The following is a 23,815-nucleotide window of genomic DNA, read 5'->3' as shown; positions in this document are numbered from 1 at the left end:
AACCCTAACCCTGACCCTAACCCTTAACCAAACCATACTTAACCCTAACCCAAACCCTAAACCCTAACTAACCCTAACCCTGACCCTAAACCTAACCCTAACCCTAACCCTAACCCTGACCCTAACCCTGACCCTAACCCTTAACCAAACCATACTTAACCCTATCCCTAACCCTAACCCTAACCCTGACCCTAACCCTGACCCTAACCCTAACCCTAACCCTGACCCTAACCCTTAACCAAACCATACTTAACCCTAACCCAAACCCTAAACCCTAACTAACCCTAACCCTGACCCTAAACCTAACCCTAACCCTAACCCTGACCCTAACCCTAACGCTAACCCTAACCCTGACCCTAACCCTTAACCAAACCATACTTAACCCTAACCCAAACCCTAAACCCTAACTAACCCTAACCCTGACCCTAAACCTAACCCTGACCCTGACCCTAACCCTAACCCTAAACCCCTTAACTAACCCTAACTCTAACCCAAACCCCTAAATTCCATGGTTAACAAAAAAAAATGCATGTGCAAAAAAACGCATACATAAGCATGCCAATGCGCACATATGCGCACCCATAGACTATAATGGGTGTCTTGCTGTAAAAAAACGCATTGCGCGCGCATGCGTTTTTTTGAGGCAAGTCGGACGCACCAAAAAATGCAACAGGTTGCATTTTGTGCGCCCGAGCGCATACCGCAAAAAAACGCATGCGCGGTAAAACGCGTACAAACGCATGTGTATGCGCACATAAGCGCATCCCATGCAAAGTATAGGAAAAAAACCGCATGCGCTATTTAGCGCTAAAATACCGCGAAAAAAAACGCAAGTGTGAAACCAGCCTAAGGGGACCTTTTCTCTTTTCATGAGTTTTTCTGTGTAAGCAAAGGATATAATACTGATACTACTAATCCATAGGCACACAAAATAAAAATGACAATAATTTCAGTATGTATTTAAGTATATTGTGCATGCATGAATAAATATCTATTACAAATAAAAAAGCTAGTCTTGTGGTGCATTAACACTGGTTGACCACAGCCATTAAATGGGTTGTTTGGACTTACATATCTGAAATCTGACTATGCGACACATCACATCACGTGCACTGCACTATATAGTCCCAGCCACATTCCAACTAGATGTCCGTGACCTCACTCATTGCAAATATATTGAGAGAGGCTGGAAACAGTCTAGCTTGATTGTGGCTGGGAGAGTGCATATCGCATACTTGCAGTAACAAAACCACTGCCTTCTGTGGCAGCACTGGAGAATCCTCACAGCACGTAGTGCATATGTTGCAAAGATTCATGTGGTCTGGGTACATTTTTGTGGTCTCTAAAACTGATGAAAAGCATTTTAAAACTTTGTAGGCTTACATTTATCAGCCATACAGTATTGCAAGGTCTGAGTACAAATGTTATTGGACCTGCTAGCTGCAATGTACCGAAAGTTGGCATCTCGGGGGTGTGGATGATAGTTACTTATGACCTTCTGTGTATTAGGGGGTCCATTGAAGAGTTTTGTAAACCCATCATAACATCTCATTCAATGGGCAGTAGAGACTAGAGATGAGCAAAATTTTCAACGTTCCGTATGGTTCAGTTTGCTAAACATTTAGACTTTTGCCAAACACTTCATGTTGCAAACCGCAGCTGTGCCAGGTACTCGTCACCGGGTGCCAAGCCGATGATCTCCTGGACTCAGAGAGCATATTGACTTTGGTCCATGGGTCCCTTGTTGCCAGGGATATCCGCAAAGGATGGAAAGTGGAGGTGATGGGTTTTCTTGGGGAAATCCGGGAGTACCTGACTACGGAGGTTAATTTTTCCACATCATGTGGGAACATTAAACATGTGGTGGGAGTGGCAAAAACCCTTCCATATGGGACTGTGTTGGGAAGAGACTTGCCCCTGTTCTTGTCCCTGTGGGAGACCAGGGTTAACCCTTCCAAGGTAAATGATATTCTGGGCGCAAAACCCAAAGATCCTGAGTCATAGGGGTTGCCAACCTAGACACACAGTGTAACCTTGATAGGCTTGACCTAAAGATATTGGCAGGCGAGATCAAGGAGACCCCACCAAACCCCGAGCTGGAAATGTCCCGTGGTAAGTTCAGGACAGTCCAATTCCAGGGACCCAAGCAGAAACACGCAAATAAAAGAAAGCCTGGAGGAACCTGGAATGTGTGGTCGCAGAGACGACTAGGGACGTATGCACGAGAAACCCTCTGGCACTGGCCAAGGATGTGACCATAGGTCGAGGTAAAATGGATTGAGCTCTTGCTAGACAGCAGCATCAGGAAGCTTCGGTTCGGGTGAGACATGGTACGAATGTATGCCCGGAATTGCCAGGGTGGACCTCGGCGTTTCGGCGGTAAATAACCACTGAGGCACGGGTAAGTGTTGTGAGTTCATTTTCTGGTCCACCAGTTGTAAGTTCTCCTTCCAGGCTCCCTCTGGTGGTAACAGGAGGTAGTAAGGCTGATACAGATCTGCCACCTGATATTGAGGATGACGATTGGACCTCAGGAATCTCAGACTGGATTTAAGACAGCCAACGCCCTGTTCTGGTGCTGGTGATTCCTTCTGGCTTGTCAGGTCTTGGTTTTCAGCTCTGTTCCAGTCATCTAAAGCTACGTTTTTCTGCTAATGTTCACACTTGATTTTGTTGGTCTATTCAGTTTTTTGTGTGGCCAGCCAGCCCCGCCTGGGGCTGCGCTAAATTTCCACTCTTATTTATCTGTATTTGGCAATTTGCTTTTTGTCCCATATTAGATTGGCCTCTTTTTGCTCTGTCTCAGAATATTTCAGAGTGCTGATATAGTGGGAGAAGTCTAGTGACTTCAGGGTTAATTTTGCTATCAGAAGTGTTGGACTTTATTTTTGTAGGGTTTTTTTTGCAGATTGCAGACAGTGTCTTTCCTTTCCTATCCTTTCTAGTTAGTTTGGGCCCCATCATTTGCTCAGCCTATTTTCCTGCCTGTGTTTGTGCTTTCATCTTGTTTCACCGTCAATACATGTGTGGGGGGCTGTCGTTCCTTTGGGGTCTGCTCTGGGGCAGTGAGTTTTCCCCTTTTCTTGCTTCAGGCTTATTTAGTCCTCCATGTTGTGAGTTCATTTTCCCCTTCGTCACTGAGGTCTGGTGAACTCCCTAGTCTTCTAAGAGACCAGTCTGATTCCTGCTCCTCTAAAGCTAAGTTTTCTGCTTTGCCTGTTAGCATTTGTGCTTTGTTTTTGTTTTCCTTGCTTTTCTGGACTCTGCCATTCCCTGCTGGGGTGAGCTGAATCTCCTTTTGCCGGTTGCTTTGTCTTCAGAATATTCCTGAGTACTGACATAGCCTTTTTGAAGCCTAGCGTCTTCAGGGCCTTTTTCACTGTCAGTCTGTTGGCTCTTATTTTCATAGGGTTTTTTACGGATTGCAGACAGCAGCCTTCCTGTCCTTTCCTATCTAGTTAGCTTGGGCCCCGTCTTTGCTCAATCTATCTTTCTGTCTGTGTTAGTGTTCTTTCTTCTTGCTTCACCGTCATTATATGTTGGGGGCTGCCTTTTGCTTTGGGGTCTGCTCTGGGGCAGTTTAGATTTCCCTTTCTGTCTTTAGGCTATATAGTCCTCCTGCTGTGATCGAGGGGTCTAGGGCATCGTAGGAACCCCCCACGGCTACTGCTAGTTGTGTTGATAGGTTCAGGGGTCTGCAATCCGTTAGCTGCCAACTTCTCTGGTTTTCTGGACTTAGCTAGCATTTTTTTTTTTGCCTCCTACGGTGACTCATTCATAACAGAATCACCCGCCATACCGCAGATCCTAGGGTACTCAATAGCAGGAAAGAATTGTGTTTAAAAAAAAAAAAAAAAAAAAGAGAAGAGTGTGTATATTCTTTCCTCTATATCTCTGAGGCCGTAGGGGGAATTTTTTTTTCTCTCAATGGAGATAAAGCAATTGTCTGATCATGTGGAGCAGCTCGCTGCGGAAGTGCGGGGAATTTCCGCCTACCTTGCTCGTTCGCATGCTGTTGAACCAAAGATCCCTACACCTGATGTATTTTTTGGGGATCGATCTAAATTTTTGAGTTTCAAAAATAATTGTAAATTATTTTTTGCCTTGAAGCCTAACTCGTCAGGGAGCTCTGTGCAGCAGGTTAAAATTGTCATCTCTTTGCTGCGTGGCGATCCCCAGGATTGGGCGTTTTCTTTGAAACCAGATGATCCTATTCTGACTAACGTGAACGCATTCTTTCAAGCCTTGGGGTTGTATGACGAACATAATGCTATTGATCAGGCTGAAAAGACCCTGTTGGCATTGAACCAGGGTCGAGATTCTGCAGAGTTGTACTGTCAAAAGTTCCGAAAGTGGGCGGTCCTTACTACCTGGAATGATAATGCCTTGACTGCTCTCTTTCGGAAGAGTTTGTCAGAAGCCGTAAAAGAAACTATGGTGGGATTTCCTGTTCCCTCTGGTCTGGATGATTCTATGTCATTAGCCATTCAGGTTGATCGGCGTTTACTTGAACGCAGGATTACATGAGAGGTGTTGCCACTGGTTGAACAGACGTCTGAACCTATGCAATGTGATAGAGTTTTGTCTAGGGTGCAACGTCAGGAGTTCAGAAGGCGTAATAAGCTGTGTTTTTTCTGTGGAGATGCCTCGCATATTATTTCTGTTTGTCCTAAACGAGAGAAACGCTTTGCACACACGTTTTCTGTTGGTGGTGTTCAACCTAAGTTTCTTCTGGCAATTACTCTGATCTGCTCCCTGTCCACATTTTCCGCCAAGGCTTTTGTGGATTCAGGAGCAGCGCTAAACCTAATGGATTTGGATTTTGCTAAACGTTGTGGATTTTTGATGACACCTCTGCAGATGCCTATCCCTTTGAGGGGGATTGATGCTACTCCTTTGGCGAAAAATAAACCTCAGTTTTGGACCCAGGTGGTCATGCGGGTCGCCCCAGACCATCAAGAAAATTGCAGATTTTTGGTGTTGCATGGTCTGCATGATGCCGTTGTTCTGGGGTTTCCCTGGTTGCAAATTCATAATCCTGTTTTGGATTGGAAATCTGTGTCTGTGGTGAGTTGGGGTTGTCGGTGTGCCTTTAGTGAGGCTCCGGTTTTTTCCACCTCTCCTCAGTCGCATGATGTTCCTGACTATTTGGCGGACTTTTATGATGTATTTAGTGAGAATGAGTCTGCATCTTTGCCTCCTCATAGGAGTTATGACTGTGCAATTGAACTGAGCCCGGGGTGTAAATTTCCCAAGGGTCGGCTCTTCAATTTATCTGTACCCGAGCACGAGGCTATGCGATCCTATATTAAGGAGGCGTTGGAGAAGGTTCATATTAGACCATCCTCTTCACCCTTAGGTGCCGGGTTTTTTTTTTGTGGCCAAAAAGGATGGTTCTTTAAGGCCTTGTATTGATTATCATGCCCTCAACAAAATTACTATTAAATATCAGTATCCGTTACCCCTGATTTCGGATCTATTCTCTAGAGTTAGAAGTGCTTGCTGGTTTACCAAGCTTGACCTCAGGGGAGCGTATAATCTTATCCGCATTAAGAAGGGGGATGAATGGAAGACGGCGTTTAATACTCCGGAGGGACATTTTGAGTACCTGGTGATGCCTTTTGGGCTCACTAATGCCCCTTCTGTCTTCCAGCGCTTCATGAACGATATTTTCCGAGACTTTGTCGATAAATTTTTGATTATCTATCTGGATGATATTTTGATCTTCTCCAAGGATTGGGATTCTCATGTGGAACATATTCGGACTGTGTTCGGATCTTGAGGGAGAATTCCCTGTATATCAAAGGATCGAAATGCCTTTTTGGAGTACAGAGGATTTCATTTTTGGGATTTATTTTGTCTCCGTCAACTACTGAAATGGACCCGGCCAAGGTACAGGCCATTTATGATTGGGTTAAGCCCACTTCTTTGAAGGCCCTCCAGAAGTTTTGGGTTTTGCTAATTTTTATCGGAAATTTATAGCAAAATTTTCTAGTATTGCCAAGCCATTGACTGATCTGACTAAGAAGGGTGCTGATGTGTTGAATAGGTCTCCGGAGGCTGTTGCTTCCTTTCAGGAGCTGAAGCGAAGATTTACCTCCGCCCCGGTTTTGCGGCAACCTGATGTCTCACTCCCGTTCCAGGTAGAGGTGGATGCTTCTGAGATTGGTGCAGGAGCTGTTTTGTCCCAAAAGGATCCTGTAACATCTAAAATGAATCCCTGTGCATTCTTTTCCTGAAAGTTCTCTCCATCTGAACGTAACTATGATGTGGGGAATCGGGAACTGTTGGCCATGAAATGGGCATTTGAGGAGTGGAGACATTGGTTGGAGGGAGCTAAACATCAAGTTGTGGTCTTCACTGACCACAAGAATTTGATTTACCTAGAGTCGGCTAAACGCTTGAACCCTAGACAGGCTAGGTGGGCCTTGTTTTTTACACGTTTTGATTTTGTGGTCTCTTTTCTTCCTGGAACTAAGAATGTCAAGGCAGACGCCCTCTCTAGGAGCTTCTTTGCTGATTCTCCTGTGGTGACCAAGCCTGCTACCATCTTAGGCGAAGGGGTAGTTCTTTCTGACATCTCGCCCGATTTGAGACTTGCTCTGCAAGATTCCAGGAGGACAAACCTGAGCGTTGTCCCAGTGGAAAGTTGTATATTCCTGACCAGTGGAAGAAGAGAGTGATGTCTGAAGTTCATTGCTCTGCATTGGCTGGTCATCCAGGTATTTTTGGAAATAGAGATCTGGTGAGTCGCTCTTTTTGGTGGCCCACCTTGTCTTATGATGTCAGGAATTTTGTGCAGTCCTGTGGGACTTGCTCCCGGTCTAAATCTTGTTCTCGCTCTATTGTGTTGTTGATGCCTTTGCCGGTCCCCAGGAGGCCATGGACCCATATTTCAATGGATTTCATCTCTGATATGCCGGTCTCTCAAAGAATGACTGATATTTGGATGATTTGTGATAGGTTCTCTAAGATGGTTCATCTTGTGCCACTCCCTAAGTTGCCGTCTTGATCTGAGTTGGTGCCCCTGTTTTTGCAACAGGTGGTTCGCTTGCACGGGATTCCTGAGAACATTGTATCTGACAGAGGAGTTCAGTTTATGTCTAGATTTTGGAGGACTTTCTGTTCCAAGCTGGGAATTCAGTTGTCCTTCTCCTCTGCTTTTCACCCTCAGACCAATGGGCAGAGAGAACAAACCAGACCTTGGAGTCGTATTTGAGATGTTTTATTTCCGCTGATCAGGATGATTGGGTTTCATTTTTGCCCTTAGCCGAATTTGCTTTAAATAATAGAGCTAGTTCTGCCACTTTGATGTCCCCTTTTTTTTGTAATTTTGGGTTTCATCCTCGATTTTCTTCAGGGCAGGTGGAGCCTTCTGCCTGCCCAGGTGTTGACACTGTGGTGGAGAGAATGCACTAGATCTGGGACCAAGTGGTGGATAAGTTATCTCTCTCCCAGGAAAAGGCCCAGCTGTTTTCCAATCGACATAGGACCATTGGTCCCCTGTTTAAGATTGGTGATATGGTGTGGTTATCATCAAAAAATATTGCTATGAAGGTGGCTTCTCCTAAGTTTAAGCCTTGATTTATTGGACCTTACAAGATTTTGGAGATTATTAATCTGGTCTCTTTTCGTTTGGCTCTTCCTGTCACATTTAAAATCCATAATGTGACCCATAAGTTCTTGTTGAAGAGGTTTGTTGAACCAGTTGTTCCTGGGGTGGCACCTCCGGACCCTGTATTGGTTGAAGGTAACATGGAATATGAGGTAGAGAAAATACTGGATTCCCGTCTGGCTAGACGGAGACTCCAGTATTTGGTTAAGTGGAAGGGTTATGGTCAGGAGGATAATTCCTGGGTCTCTGCCTCTGATATTCATGCCAAAAGATTGGTACGTGCCTTTCATCGGGCTCACCCTGATCGCCCTGGTGGCGTGGTTGAGGGTTCGGTGACCCCTCCTCAAGGGGGAGGTACTGTTGTGAGTTCATTTTCCCCTTCGTCACTGAGGTCTGGTGAACTCCCTATTCTGGTAAAGGAAGGTAATGAGCCTGATTATCAGGCACCTGAGCCTAGTGATGATGACTGGCTGAGTGGAGTCACGGACTGGATATAAGGCTGCCGACGCCCTTCTGCCCTGCGGGTGATTTCTCTGTGGACTTCTAAGAGACCAGTCTGATTCCTGCTCCTCTAAAGCTAAGTTTTCTGCTTTGCCTGTTAGCATTTGTGTTTTGTTTTTGTTTTCCTTGCTTTTCTGGATTCTGCCATTCCCTGCTGGGGTGAGCTGAATCTCCTTTTGCCGGTTGCTTTGTCTTCAGAATATTCCTGAGTACTGACATAGCCTTTTTGAAGCCTAGCATCTTCAGGGCCTTTTTCACTGTCAGTCTGTTGGCTCTTATTTTCATAGGGTTTTTTACGGATTGCAGACAGCAGCCTTCCTGTCCTTTCCTATCTAGTTAGCTTGGACCCCGTCTTTGCTCAGTCTATCTTTCTGTCTGTGTTAGTGTTCTTTCTTCTTGCTTCACCGTCATTATATGTTGGGGGCTGCCTTTTGCTTTGGGGTCTGCTCTGGGGCAGTTTAGATTTCCCTTTCTGTCTTTAGGCTATATAGTCCTCCGGCTGTGATCGAGGGGTCTAGGGCATCGTAGGAAACCCCCACGTCTACTGCTAGTTGTGTTGATAGGTTCAGGGGTCTGCAATCCATTAGCTGCCAACTTCTCTGGTTTTCTGGACTTAGCTAGCATTTCTGTTTTTGCCTCCTATGGTGACTCATTCATAACACCTCCAGCTGTGACGAAGCATCTAGGACCATCATAGGTACGCTCCATGGCTGCTGCTAGTTGTGTGGTTAGGATCAGGGATCTGCAATCTGCATAGTTACCAACCTCTCTGGTTTTCTGTGACTTAGCTTGTTTTGTTTTTTCTCCTCGGTGACCCATTCATAACAGAATCACCAGCCATACCGCAGATTCTAGGGTACTCAAAAGCAGGAGAGAGTTGTTAAAAACAAAAAAAGAAAAGAAAAGTGTCAGAATTTTTTTTTTTTTTATATTTTTTCCTCTTTTTCTCTGGGGCCGAACGAGGATCTTTTTTTACCTAATGGAGATTAAGCAATTGTCTGAGCGTGTGGAGCAACTTGCTGCTGAAGTGCAGGGAATTTCCTCCTACCTCATTCAGTCACATGCTGCTGAACCTAAGATCCCTACTCCTGATGTGTATTCTGGGGATGGGTATAAATTTCTGAATTTTAAGAATAATTGTAAATTATTTCTGGCCTTGAAGCCTAACTCATCGGGGAGCTCTGTGCAGCAGGTTAAAATTGTCATCTCCTTGCTGCGCAGCGATCCCCAGGATTGGGCTTTTTCTCTGACACCTGAAAATCCTATTCTGACTAATGTGGATGCATTTTTTCAAGCCTTGGGGTTGTTGTATGATGAACCTAATGCTGTTGATCAAGCTGAGAGAACCCTGTTGGCATTAAACCAGGGTCAGGATTCTGCAGAGTTATACTGTCAAAAATTCCAAAAGTGGGCGGTCCTTACTACATGGAATGCTAGTGCATTGGCAGCTCTCCTTCGGAAGGGTTTATCAGAGACCTTAAAAGATGCTATGGTGGGATTTTCTGTTCCCTCTGGTCTGGATGATTCTATGTCATTAGCCATTCAAGTTGATCAGCGTTTACGTGAACGTAAAACTACTCGGGAGGCGCTGCCACCTTTTGAACAAACGTCTGAACCTATGCAATGTGATGGGTTTTGTCTAAGGCGCAACGTCAGGAGTTTAGAAGGCGTAATAAGCTGTGTTTTTTCTGTGGAGACATCTTTCATACTATTTCTGTCTGCCCTAAATGAGAGAAACGTTTTGCACACACATTTGCTGTGGGCAGTGTACAACCTAAGTTTCTTTTAGCAATTGCTCTGATCTGCTCCTTATCCACGTTTTCCACGAAGGCTTTTGTGGATTCAGGAGCAGCGTTGGATCTGATGGATTTGGACTTTGCTAAACGTTGTTGTTTTTCCATGACGCCTCTGCGGACGCCTATTCCTTTGAGGGGTATAGATGCTACTCCTTTGTCGGAGAATAAACCTCAGTTTTGGACCCTGGTGACAATGCGAGTTGCCCCAGACCACCAAGAAAATTATAAATTTTTGGTGCTGCATAATTTGCATGATACTATCGTTCTGGGTTTTCCTTGGTTGCAAACTCATAATTCAGTTTTGGATTGGAAATCTGGGTCTGTGGTGAGTTGGGGTTGTCAGTGTGTTCTTAGGGACGCTCCTGTTTTCTCCACCACTCCTCAGTCTCATGATATTCCTGACTATCTAGCCGATTTTTCTGATGTGTTTTGTGAGAGCAAGTCTGCATCTTTGCCTCCTCATAGGAGTTATGACTGTGCAATTGAGTTGATGCCTGGGTGTAAATTTCCCAAGGGTCGGCTTTTTAACTTATCAGTACCCGAACATGATGCTATGCGATCCTATATTAAGGAGTCATTGGAGAAGGGTCATATTAGACCATCCTCGTCACCTTTAGGTGCTGGTTTTTTTTGTGGCCAAGAAAGATGGTTCATTAAGACCGTGTATTGATTATCATTCCCTTAACAAGATGACGGTTATATATCAGTACCCGTTACCTCTGATGTCTGATTTATTCTCCAGAGTTAAGAGTGCCTGCTGGTTTACTAAGCTTGACCTCAGGGGGACGTATAATCTTATTCGCATCAAGCACGGGTATGAATGGAAGATGGAGTTTAATACTCCGGAGGGACATTTTGAGTACCCGGTGATGCCTTTTGGGCTTACTAATGCCCCTTCTGTCTTCCAGTCCTTCATGAATGGTATTTTCCGTGACTTTGTGGATAAGTTTTTGATCATCTATCTGGATGATATTTTGATCTTTTCTAGTGATTGGGATTCTCATGTGGAATACGTCCGGACTGTGTTCCGGATTTTGAGGGAGAATTCCCTGTTTGTTAAGGGATGGAAATGTCTCTTTAGTGTACAGAGGATTTCATTTTTGGGATTTATCTTGTCTCCATTGACTATTCAAATGGACCCGGCGAAAGGTACAGGCCATTTATGATTGGGTTCAGCCTACTTCTTTGAAGGCCCTCCAGAAGTTTTTGGGTTTTGCTAATTTCTATTGTAAATTTATAGGTAATTTTTCTGGTATTGTCAAACCAGTGACTGATCTGACCAAGAAGGGCGCTGATGTGCTGAATTGGTCTCCTGAGGCTATTTCAGCATTTCAGGAGCTTAAGCAGAGATTTACTGGAGCTCCAGCTTTACGGCAACCTGATGTCTCACTTCCATTTCAGGTGGAAGTAGATGCTTCTGAGATTGGTGCAGGAGCTGTTTTGTCCCAAAAAGTCCCTGTGACTTCTAAGATGAATCCCTGTGCCTTCTCGAAAGTTCTCCCCATCTGAACGCAACTATGACGTGGGGAATCGGGAATTGTTGGCCATGAAATGGGCATTTGAGGATTGGAGACATTGGTTGGAGGGAGCTAGACATCAAGTTGTGGTCGTCACCAATCACAAGAATTTGATTTATCTGAAGTCGGCCAAATGCTTGAATCCTAGACAGGCTAGATGGGTCTTGTTTTTCACGAGTTTTAATTTAGTGGTCTCTTTTCTTCCGGGCACCAAGAATGTTAAGGCAGACACCCTTTCTAGGAGTGTCTTTGCCGATTCTCTTAATGTGACCGAACCTACTACCATCCTAGATGAGGGGGTTGTTCTTTCTGCCATTTCGCCCGACGCGCCCTGGAGGAATTTCAGGAGGATAAACCTGAGCGTTGCCCTATGGGAAAATTGTATTTTCCTGACCAGTGGAGAAAGAGAGTGATGTCTGAAATTCATTGCTCCGCATTGGCTGGTCATCCAGGTATTTTTGGTACCAGAGATTTGGTGAGTCGGTCTTTTTGGTGGCCTGCCTTATCTCGTGACGTCAGGAATTTTGTACAGTCCTGTGGGACTTGTTCTCGGTCTAAACCCTGTTCTCGTTCTAGTAGGTTGCTGATGCCCCTGCCGGTACCCAAGAGGCCATGAACCCATATCTCAATGGATTTTATTTCTGATCTTCCTGTCTCTCAGAGAATGACTGTTAGCTGGGTGATTTGTGATAGATTTTCGAAGATGGTCCATCTTGTACCACTCCCAAAGTTGCCATCTTCCGCTGAGTTGGTGCCCTTGTTTTTACAACAGGTGGTTCGGTTACATGGGAATCCTGAGAACATTGTGTCCGACAGAGGAGTCCAGTTTGTTTCCAGATTCTGGAAAGCCGTTTGTTCCAATCTGGGAATTCAGTTATCCTTCTCCTCCACGTTTCATCCCCAGACCAATGGACAGACTGAGAGAACAAACCAGGTCTTGGAGTCTTATTTGAGATGTTTTATATCTGCTGATCAGGATGATTGGGTCTCATTTTTGCCCTTGACCGAATTCGCACTGAACAATAGAGCTAGTTCTGCCACTTTGATGTCACCCTTTTTCTGTAATTTTGGGTTTCATCCTCGATTCTCTTCAGGGCAAGTGGAATCTTCGTCCTGCCCAGGTGTGGACACTGTGGTTGAGAGAATGCAGCAGATATGGGACCAAGTGGTGGATAAGTTGTCACTCTCTCAGGAAAAAGCCCAGCAATTTTCCAACTGGCATAGGACCATTGGTCCCCAGTTTAAAGTGGGTGATATGGTCTGGTTGTAGTCTAAGAATATTCTTATGAAGGTTGCATCTCCAAAATTGAAGCCAAGATTTATTGGACCTTATAAGATTTTGGAGATTCTTAATCCTGTTTCTTTTTGATTGACTCTTCCAGTTAAGTTCAAGATCCATAACGTATTTCACAGATCTCTGTTGAAGAGGTTTGTTGAGCCAGTGGTTCCTATGGCAGCACCTCCTGACCCTGTGTTGGTTGAAGGCAATGTGGAATATGAGGTAGAGAAAATATTCGATTCTCAATTGGTTAGACGGAGACTCCAGTATTTGGTCAAATGGAAGGGTTATGGCCAGGAGGATAATTCTTGGGTCTCTGCCTCTGATATTCATGCCAATAGATTGGTTCGTGCTTTTCACCGGGCCCATCCTGATCAGCCTGGTGGCGTGGATGAGGGTTCGGTGACCCCTCCTCAAGGGGGGGTACTGTTGTGAGTTCATTTTCTGGTCCACCAGTTGTGAGTTCTCCTTCCAGGCTCCCTCTGGTGGTAACAGGAGGTAGTGAGGCTGATTTAATCAGTAGAGATCTGCCACCTGATATTGAGGATGACGATTGGACCTCAGGAATCTCAGACTGGATTTAAGACAGCCGACGCCCTATTCTGGTGCTGGTGATTCCTTCTGGCTTGTCAGGTCTTGGTTTTCAGCTCTGTTCCAGTCATCTAAAGCTAAGTTTTTCTGCTAATGTTCACTCTTGATTTTGTTGGTCTATTCAGTTTTTTGTGTGGTCAGCCAGCCTCGGCTGGGGCTGCGCTAAATTTCCACTCTTATTTATCTGTATTTGGCAATTTGCTTTTTGTCCCTTATTAGATTGGCCTCTTTTTGCTCTGTCTCAGAATATTTCAGAGTGCTGATATAGTGGGAGAAGTCTAGTGACTTCAGGGTTAATTTTGCTATCAGAAGTGTTGGACTTTTTTTTGTAGGGTTTTTTGCAGATTGCAGACAATGTCTTTCCTTTCCTATCCTTTCTAGTTAGTTTGGGCCCCATCGTTTGCTCAGCCTATTTTCCTGCCTGTGTTTGTGCTTTCATCTTGTTTCACCATCAATACATGTGTGGGGGCTGTCTTTCCTTTGGGGTCTGCTCTGGGCAGTTAGTTTTCCCCTGTTCTTGCTTCAGGCTTATTTAGTCCTCCGGCTGTGATGAAGTGTCTAGGACCATTGTAGGTACGCTCCACGGCTGCTGCTAGTTGTGTGGTTAGGATCAGGGATCTGCAATCTGCATAGTTACCAACCTCTCTGGTTTTCTGTGACTTAGCTTGCTTTGTTTTTTTCTCCTCGGTGACCCATTCATAACAGGTAAGGGTACAGAGGAGATGGCACCAAGGGCCCAAAGGCAGGTACTTAGGTTATGGGATGAGCTGTGGGGATAGTAAACCCCAAATAAACCAGGTCCAGGCCACTCAAAACTGGCCCAAGTCTACTGTCAGTCAGGAAAGGGGGCATGTTGTCTGCAACTGAGAATGGGGAGGTGGTTGGTCACATAATGAAGTATGGAGGAGAAACGCAAAGGGGAGGGATGCTTGCATCAACCAATGGTTCTGGTCCCTACATTGGTTTCTCAGTACAGTGTTGGGCGGAGAGGGTGTCAGGGTCAGTGTCAGTTTGTTTTTTGCAAAAGTGCACTGCAGAAGGCTCTGCAGAGCTCCACCTGTGTGAGCCAACACAGGCAAGCAGAGACAAACAGCCCAGGGAGCTGAATGACCTGGCATCCACAGCATACATGGTGGTGCTGTCGCTCACGGCAACAGGTCTTGGAGGTGGAGTGTCTTGTGCCCGGCTGTAAACAAGAGATGACATGGCTGCAATCTGGAGGATATGTTTACCGATTGCGATCCGGAGGATATTTTGTGCTGTGTATTTTTGTGAGTACGCTGAACAGTAAAAGAGACTTTGCTTTGAACTTTGCTGGGTCACTGCCTCATCACTGCTCAGTGTGGATACTGCTGCACTACAACACATACAGCACATGATTCGGTTGTTAGGAACGGCGGAACGCACTAAATAAAAATAATAATGAAGTGCGTTCGCCGCTCGGGGTCCACCGTGCATAAGGTGATATAACCGCTGTTAAGTGGTGGCAGTAGCAATATGGCGGAAATGCGCACAGGGATAAACTTCACCCAGGTGCGCACAGCAATCTCAGTTAACTCACAGAGATGCTAAACAAATACAAATACAAAAGACCGAGCTTCATAGATGATATTTTGTTTTTGTGGGACGGTACTGTCGATCAGCTCTGGGATTTCATGAGGTCTTTGAATGATAATAGTAGCAACATTCGTTTGACATATAAATATGATGATAGGAGTGTGGATTTTCTGGACGTCCGTCTGGAGGTCGATGCTGATCGACGTATTCAGACGGACGTATTCAGAAAACCCACCTCCGTAAATTCTCTATTGCATGCAACATCGGCCCATGATCCAACCACGGTGAGGGCCATCCTGATCGGACAGTTTCTCCGCATGCGACGCATCTGCTCCACCGATGATCGATTCAAGAGACAAGCCCAGGATTTGAGTGATCATTTTCTGACTAGGGGCTATAGTCATAGGTGTTAAGACAGGCTATAATAGGGCAAGACATACCCCATGCAGTGGCCACCTACAATCTACTAAGAAGAGTGGTCTATCTAATGGTGACGGACCTATACGATTCATCTCGACATTTAATCATGAATGGCGCAATATGCGCGCTATCTTACAAAAATATTGGTCTATTCTGGAGACAGATCCATCTCTGAGGGCTGTCCTGGGACACTCCCCATCCATGACGCCGCGCCGTTCAAGAAATTTGAATGATCTATTGGTACAGAGCCACTACGTACCCACCCCTAAGAACTTCTTTGGTTCTAGTGGTCCGATATGTGGATCCTTCTCATGTGGGCACTGTCTGGCTTGCACCAATGTCCTGCGCTGTTCCACCTTCAGCTCCTCGGATGGTATGAGCGAGTATAAGATCAGACACCAGATTTCATGCGGCACATCAAATGTCATCTATTACGCCACATGTCCGTGTCCGTGTCCACCAGGGAGCTGAGGGTGCGAATACGTAAACATGTGCTGGACATTGGTGCGGCCAGGAGTTTGTCTGATCCATCAGAGCTTAAAACCATTCCTCGACACTTTCGGGCAAGTTCTCGGACAAATGGAGGTGAAATGGATTGTCCGATTGGACACCATAAGCCCGAGAGGACTTAATGAATTTCTAAGCTTCGCCCCATTTCTATAAAACCCCAAGGTTGTATAAGGCCCTATATTCTGGAGTGGGTAATTTGCAGTGGTACCTTTCTTTCCTATGCCCGTATTTGATCTATGAGGATACATACTCTATACTGACTCTAGTCTTTTTTGTCCTCTCCTTTTTACTGTGTCCGCATAACTGTGTATCTCCCATGCCGCTCAGCAGTGGTTGTTTTTTATTTTTGTTTTTATATTTTATTCATTGTTTTTCTTTTATCTATTTTCACGTTTTAAGTTATTCTCAGTGTGTCTCTGTTTGGTCCTGGATTAGCCTTGTAGTGTGGATCTGATACACCATTCTCTACAATCAAGCACTCTTATGGAAATATTATATACCCACGCAATGGACGTAATGTGTTATTTATGCATATTTGCATATATGGATATATGCTTCTTTTGTAGGCTCATTTACAACTAAACGTCCTATGATAACCATTGCATATCTATTTAATGGATGCAATATTTTATTCATGTCTTAATGTATGCCTATTGTACTATTGTATGTCCATCTGTGCTTATTATTCATATGTCTATGCATAATTTTTTGTGTGGGGGCACAAGCCTAATTCATATGATGCTGCTTTGGCCCTTTATATACTCTTTATCCTGGGCTGGGCTTAGTATGGCTTCCTCATGTTCTACCCTTTATTTATGGCCATGCGCATCGCCATGCTGTCTGTGACTCCGCGCTGCGGCCGGCATCTGTATGTACGGTGCTCTGCCCCGGGTGCTCTCCCAGTGCGTGCGCACTGTGTATGATGCCTGGCTGCAGTGAAGGACCTGCAGACGCCATGGCGCATGCGCCGCAGGTACCTCTATCATTGGTAGATACCGGTCACATGACCGGGTTCAGGGGCTATTTTAAGGTCCTACTTGGACATCCACAGTTATCTCCTCCTTGACAAAGCGGCAGGGGACGCCGCGAAACGCGCATCGGGGGCTTCACTGTTGGGCTCTCCTCCTCCTCCCCTCCCTGGTAAGTCTCCCTATGGGCATTTTTGCAGATTTGTGGCAATTTACTTCTACGAAGAACTCATGGCATGCCCTTAATGCAATTTAGCATATGTATTTGTCTGGCCACTGACTTGTAGTGATATGGCCTGTTGATGTTATAAGGGTATGAGGACATGGGACACCACATGTATGACATTCCTCGTAGTGGTATTCTTACCAGGTTTTTTCCATCTGGGTGGTAGGCTGAGGGGTTGCTTTATAGGATATACTGTCCACATCTATAAATGAGCACTCTTTTGTTACGATATATTTTGTTGAACTATTGTGATTTAATAAAATTTTGATACTTTTATATATAAAACTGACCGCATGCTCTTTGTGTTTCTCCTGGTATTCATAATAGGTTTTGAGCTTGTGCATATGGTGTTGGAGTGGGTTGTTTTCTTCCTCATCTCCATTTCACCCTATAATATTTATGGGATTCTTGTTGCCAAAAGACTGACCCTGCTGAAGTCACAGTACTCAGTAAAAACGCACACACGGTATCAGGTCACAGGAGTAGCCCAAGACGGCGGCACTACGTCCGTCTAGACCTACCGTGTGCGGAGCGTCGCAACTGCGGACGCAAAGGGGCTACTACTGCAGCGCGGTGTGGACACTGCCGCTAAACGACAAGGCTAAGATGCCAGCGCAATGTCAGATGCTAGCAGCTGTGGATGTTGCAGGAGAGGAGCGCTGGCGCTGATTCTAAATTCAGTCCCTAACCACATACGTAATATCAGAGGGAAGGGGTTTTTTAATGAGTCATTCACCAGAATCAAACATCCGTCCTCATACCCACAGCAGCAAGTTAGTCTATACTAGCGCATGGCGGAACAGCCATGCGCACCTTTTATAGCAGCCGGGACCTTCTGCAAGCTTCCAGATCTCTGAGATGGACCAATGAGATCTGGAGCGGGACCTGAGCACATGACTCCCGATCTCCAATGGAGATCGTCCCATGAGCATGCTCAGTAGGAGGACAGAAGAACTTAGCCTCAGGAGAGATTTGCTGCAAGGCATTCTCCTCTGCAGTAGATAAACAGCAGGCAACTGCAGAATGTGAGGGTCTGGATCCCTGCGGAGTAAACGCAGAAATCCGACGCCTAACACCGGTCACACATCATAGCACAACTTCACTCATATTTTAAACATGCAATGCACCCTTCAATCACATACAGTGGGGGAAATAAGTATTTGATCCCTTGCTGATTTTGTAAGTTTGCCCACTGATAAAGACATGATCAGTCTATAATTTTAAGGGTAGGTTAATTTTAACATTGAGAGACAGAATATCAAAAATAAAATACAGAAAATCACATTGTATAAATTATATACATTTATTTGCATTTTGCAGTGAGAAATAAGTATTTGATCCCCTCCCAACCATTAAGAGTTCTTACTCCTTCAGACCAGTTAGATACTCTTAATCAATTCCTTACCTGCATTAAAGACAGCCGTCTTACATAGTCACCTTTATTAAAGACTCCTGTACACATACTCAATAAATCAGTCAGAATTTAACCTCTACAACATAAGCAAGACCAAAGATATATAAGGATGGCAGGGACAAGATCATAGACCTGCACAAAGCTGGAATGCTGGGTGAGAGGGAGACAACTGTTGGTGCAATATAGTAAGAAAATGGAAGAAATACAAAATGACTGTCATTTGACATTGATCTCGGGCACCAAGCAAAATCTCACCACGTGGGGTATTCTTGATCATGAAGAAGGTGAGAGATCAGCCAAAAACAACATGGGGAGAATTGTTAATGATCTCAAGGCAGCTGGGACCTCAGTCACCAAGAAAACCATTAGTAATACATTACGTCGTAAAGGTTTAAAATCCTGCAGTGCCCACAAGGTCCCTCCTGCTCAAGAAGGCACATGTGCAGGCCCATCTGAAGTTTTCCAATGAACACCTGGATGATTCTGTGAGTGATTGGGAGAAGGTTTGGGAGAAGGTGCTGTGGTCAAATGAGACAAAAATTGTGGTATTTGGCATTAACTCAACTTGCTGTGTTTGGAGGAAGAGAAATGCTGCCTATGACCCAATGACCTAAAGAACACCATTCCCACTGTCAAGCATGGAGGTGGAAACATTATGTTTTGTGGGTGATTCTCGGCTAAGGACACAGAAATATTTCACCACATCAATGGGAGAATGGATGAAGCTATGTGCCGTTAAATTCTGAGTGACAACCTCCTTCCCTCAGCCAGGACATTAAAAATGGATCATTGCTGGGTCTTCCAGCAAGACAATGACCCAAAACATACAGCCAAGGAAACAAAGCAGTGGCTCAAAAATTAGCACATTAAGGTCATGGAGTAGCCTAGCCAGTCTCCAGACCTTAATCCCATAGAAAACGTATGGAGGGAGTTGAAGCTCTGAGTTGCCAAGTGACAGCCTCAAAATCTTAATGATTTAGAGATGATCTTCAAAGAGGAGTGGACCAAAACTCCTCCTGACATGTGCGCAAACCTCATCATCAACTACAAAAAAAAGGTCTGACTGCTGTGCTTGCCAACAAGGGTTTTTTCACCAAATACCGTATTTTTTGCTTTGTAAGATGCACTTTTTTCCCCTAAACTTGGGGAAAAAAATGGGGATGCGTCTTACAAAGCATACATGCCTTACCGGGTGTAGGCCGCAGGGGTGTTCGGGTGTCTCTGGGTGCTGTGTGGGTGTCTCCAATGCCCAGCGGTGACTCCGGTGCCCAGCAGTGTCTCCAGCACTGCCAGGGGCTCTGCCGACAATTTGCGACAGGCCAGAGCCCCGGGGCACTTTCTCGGTTCCCTCTGTGTGATGACCTCTGGCAATATGGCCGCCGCCAGGGGCGGCACAAGCGCTGATGGTGATCTCAGGACTAAGATCTGGAGAGGTGAGCTCTCAGTTCTGAAATCCGGCAGCAGCACAAGCCCCCCTGGCAGCAGCACAAGCCCCCCTAGCAGCAGCACAAGCCCCCTAGCAGCAACACAAGACCCCCGCTGCAGTGCGTTGCACATCGCAGCAAACCCTCATCCCTGCCTGCGGCCTGCAGCATCACCCAACTCCTGCCTCCTCCAGCAGTGATTCTGGGACCCCGCTTCACCGCAGCCACCAACCCCCGGTAAGCAATAAGACGCATGGATTATAAGAAGCACCATCATTTTATTAAAAAATTTTTTTTTCTTATTTCTCTCCTTAAAATTTGGGATGCGTCTTATAATCAGGAGCATCTTATAAAGCGAATAATATGGGTATTGCCAGAGGGATCAAATACTTAGTTCTCACTGAAAAATGCTGATAAATTTATATAATTTATACAATGTGATTTAATGGATTTTGTTTTTTATATTCAATCTCTCAATGTTAAAATTAAACTACCCTTAAAATTCTAGACTGTTCATGTCTTTGTCAGTGGGCAAACTTACAAAATCAGCAAGGGATCAAATACTTATTTCGTCCACTGTATCAGATGCAGGCAGCAGTCTGCTCACATATTGGAAACATGCAGCCTACACAGAAGCATCAAGATGGTGGAGACGAGGCATTCAGTAGATTGGTGATGATGGGTAAATGAAATAAAAATGGTGTGATTGATTTTTTTTCTCCATTATATCCATTAAAAGTGTAATAAAAATGTAATGCTGAGTTCATATTAGCATGAAGCGTAAATGTTGCATCTTTGTACTGTTTTTTTTCTGCAGGTATCTGCATCACAAGCACGGTAACAATCTCCTCTGATTATTGCGTGTTTGCTGCATTTCTGCTATCTGTCCTCTTCTTTATTTAATGCATTTTTGGTGGAGATGTGAAATCGTATTTTTAATATTTGGTTAATAGTACAGAAAAGCTTTGATTCTCCAGTTAAAACTGCAGCACTGATTTTTTTATTACCATGCATTTTTTCAGGCTCCACATATAAGTCTATAGAGAAAAAAGCACCAAAACCAGACAGTTCATGGTCTTTAGATGCACCAAGGGTGGAGTTTTCATGAAATCACTTCCACTTTGCTTGGACATTTAGGTCGTGTTCGCATATAATGAAAATACTGCATTTTATTTGCTACATTAACTGTCCATGTAAATTCTGTAGCGTTTAACTGTCCAAGCAAAGTGGATGTGATTTCAGGAAAACTGCGCCCGCTGTGCCTCAATAGACGCTGCTGAACTCTGTATTTTTGTGCTCTTTTTCTCTATAAGCATATTGGTGGAGCCTAAAAAAAAGCCTGTAGAAAAGTACAGTTTTTTTATTGGAAAGATATTGTAAAAAGGTGTGGGTTGGGGGTATGGCTAGGGCGTGTTCAAAATTTGACAGATGGTTTATTTCTCTCTCTCATCCTCAAAATTTGGGAGGTATAACTGCTTTTATTATAAGTAAAATTCAGTCAGACAATTCCAACTACGATCGTGTTTCCAGAACGTGTGGTATTCTTTTATTTTCACGAATACCACTCATACCCATTATAACCTATGATGCTATGTATTTATTCATGTTTTTACTCAGACCTTGTGCCCATGAAAAAAACATGAAAACATGTCCGTTTTTTCCAGCACCACGAATAACAAGGGCCAATAGAAGTACAGTATATGGGTTTGTAAAAAGCATGTACAGTCAGGGGTGGATTAAGAATAACCAGGGTCCCTGGCAGTTTAGAAGGTGTAAGCCCCCCACACCACCTGATGCAACATATGACATGTCACATGATAGATCATGTGTTACCGGTCATGTGATTACCACACAGGTGCTCTGGTGCACATCTACAGATGTCCCTTATGTACAGCACTATACATAACACAGAACAAAATTTAGAATTGAGAGTCCTCAATGGTTGATACCTTTTCATGGCTAACTGAAAAGATGGAAACAAATTGCAAGCTTTCAAGACTACTTCAGGCATATAGACTAATGCAAAATCTGAAGAATCAACACATTTATACACAACACAGCACAGAAAGAAATAATGCAATAGATAAGACAATTGACCTGAAGCAGCACTATCATTATGGGGGAGTGATAAACAATTGTGGCCATAAATATTGGAACAGTTCATAGATAAGGACTGAAAGTTTTATTGTCCTTTGATTGGGGTCTGGTTCTGTGTTGTGATGACCCCAGAAGGTCTGAGAAGCAAAATCCTTAATTGATGTAAAAAGATATAAATCCATGCGACACATTCATTCCTGCACTCAGGGCTGGTTTTAGACAAAGTGGGGCCCTAGGCAAAAGTTTAAAATGGGGTCCCAATTGCTAACATATTGCACATCACACAGAAGCATTTTGGTTGTAATTACATGTGCTGAGTTCAGGTGTCATGATCCATTTTTTGGATCTGTCAGATCTGGATCTCCTCATATCTAAACCCTTTTTCCTTTACGGTCATCGAGGTTAATATGAGTTTTTGCCCCTGGTCGCCACCAGGGTTACTGCATGGAAACTGCATGTGATTAATTATTTATGCAGGTGGTGACTTCTCCCCCTTCTTCCTATAAAAGGTGTTCAGGTGCTGGAAATCACTGTTGGTTATACACTAGCTCTTGGGAGACCAACCAAGCTGGAGTGTAGGAGTTGAGTTCTGTGGTGCTTCAGTTGTTCGCTGTTGTCAAGTGGCTACTCTGCTGTCCAGGAGCATTGCAGCAGAGCAAGCTAAGTGTTATTTTATTTTACCCTGTCTGTTGTATCTTTCCTTTGGGTTTTTTTGTGTAATACACTTTTTCCCTGTCTCACCTCCTGGGGAGGGGGTTGGGGGTTTAGCTCAGGGCTAAACAGGAGACAGGGACAGGTTGGGGACTTGGGCCTCACTACCTTTAAGTGTACCCCCAAGTTAAGGAAAGACAGGGCACCCCCTTAGCCTGAGGGGCAGTTCAGGGGCCCCGGTTCCACATCATCTGTTTTCCCCTTACTGCCCCGTGACATTATAACCAACCGTCACAGTTTTTCCTGGTGAGCCATGGCTCAAATGCAGGCCTTTGCCCAAATGCTACAGTCTCTCACCGATGAGCTTAAGGTGTTGCGGGGTGAGATGGTGCAACAACTGCAGCAGTTGGTGGGGACCTGAGCCGCAGCTCAGGTACAGGCTCAACCAGAACCTAAAATATCTCTCCCGGACAAGTTTTCTGGAGGGAGAGATAAGTTTATTGTGTTTCAGGAGGCCTGTAAATTATATTTCAGGCTTCGCCCCCGTTCTTCAGGGAGTGAAGAACAGCGCGTGGGGATTATTGTTTCCCTACTTAGGGGTGATCCCCAGGCCTGGGCTTTCTCCCTGCCAACCGGCTCTCCATCTTTACGGTCAGTAGACGGGTTTTTACGGCTCTGGCGCTGGTGTATGGCGATCCTGATGGCGTCTCCCTGGCAGAATCCCGTCTCCGTAAGATCAAGCAGGGAGGTCGGCTTGTTGAGGAGTACTGCTCAGAGCAGAGGAGATGGGCCACTGACACGCAGTGGAATGACCCTGCACTTAGGAGTCAATTTGTGCAGGGTCTGTCTCCAAAGTTGCAGGATACTCTGGTGCAGTACGCCGCCCCCAGGTCGCTGGAGGCCGCCATGTCCCTTGCCATCCGGGTGGATAGACACCTCAGGGAGAGACATACACCACATGTGCCCCCTATAGTCCTTGCTAGAGAGGACGACACACCTGAACAATCGGAGGAACCCATGCAGCTTGGAGTAGTGTTTTCCAAAAAGGGGTTGCCTGCGGTTCGCTCCGGTGTGTTGGCATGTTTTTACTTTGGGCAGACTGGCCATTTTATAGGAGTCTGCCCAGTGTGTGCCAGATCTTCCGCACCACTGAAGAAGCAGCCTCCCCCTGGTCGTGTGGAGGAAGACAACCAGGGAGTGTATATTTCCTCCTTTTCTTCCCCTCAGTGTACCCTATCGGCAGAGGTTT

The sequence above is a fragment of the Dendrobates tinctorius genome, unplaced genomic scaffold, assembly GCF_039654945.1.
Source record: "Dendrobates tinctorius isolate UK_male_01 unplaced genomic scaffold, ASM3965494v1 ptg000102l, whole genome shotgun sequence".
Taxonomy (NCBI): domain Eukaryota; kingdom Metazoa; phylum Chordata; class Amphibia; order Anura; family Dendrobatidae; genus Dendrobates; species Dendrobates tinctorius.
The sequence above is the reverse complement of the archived record's forward strand: the minus strand, read 5'-3'. Positions refer to the sequence as shown.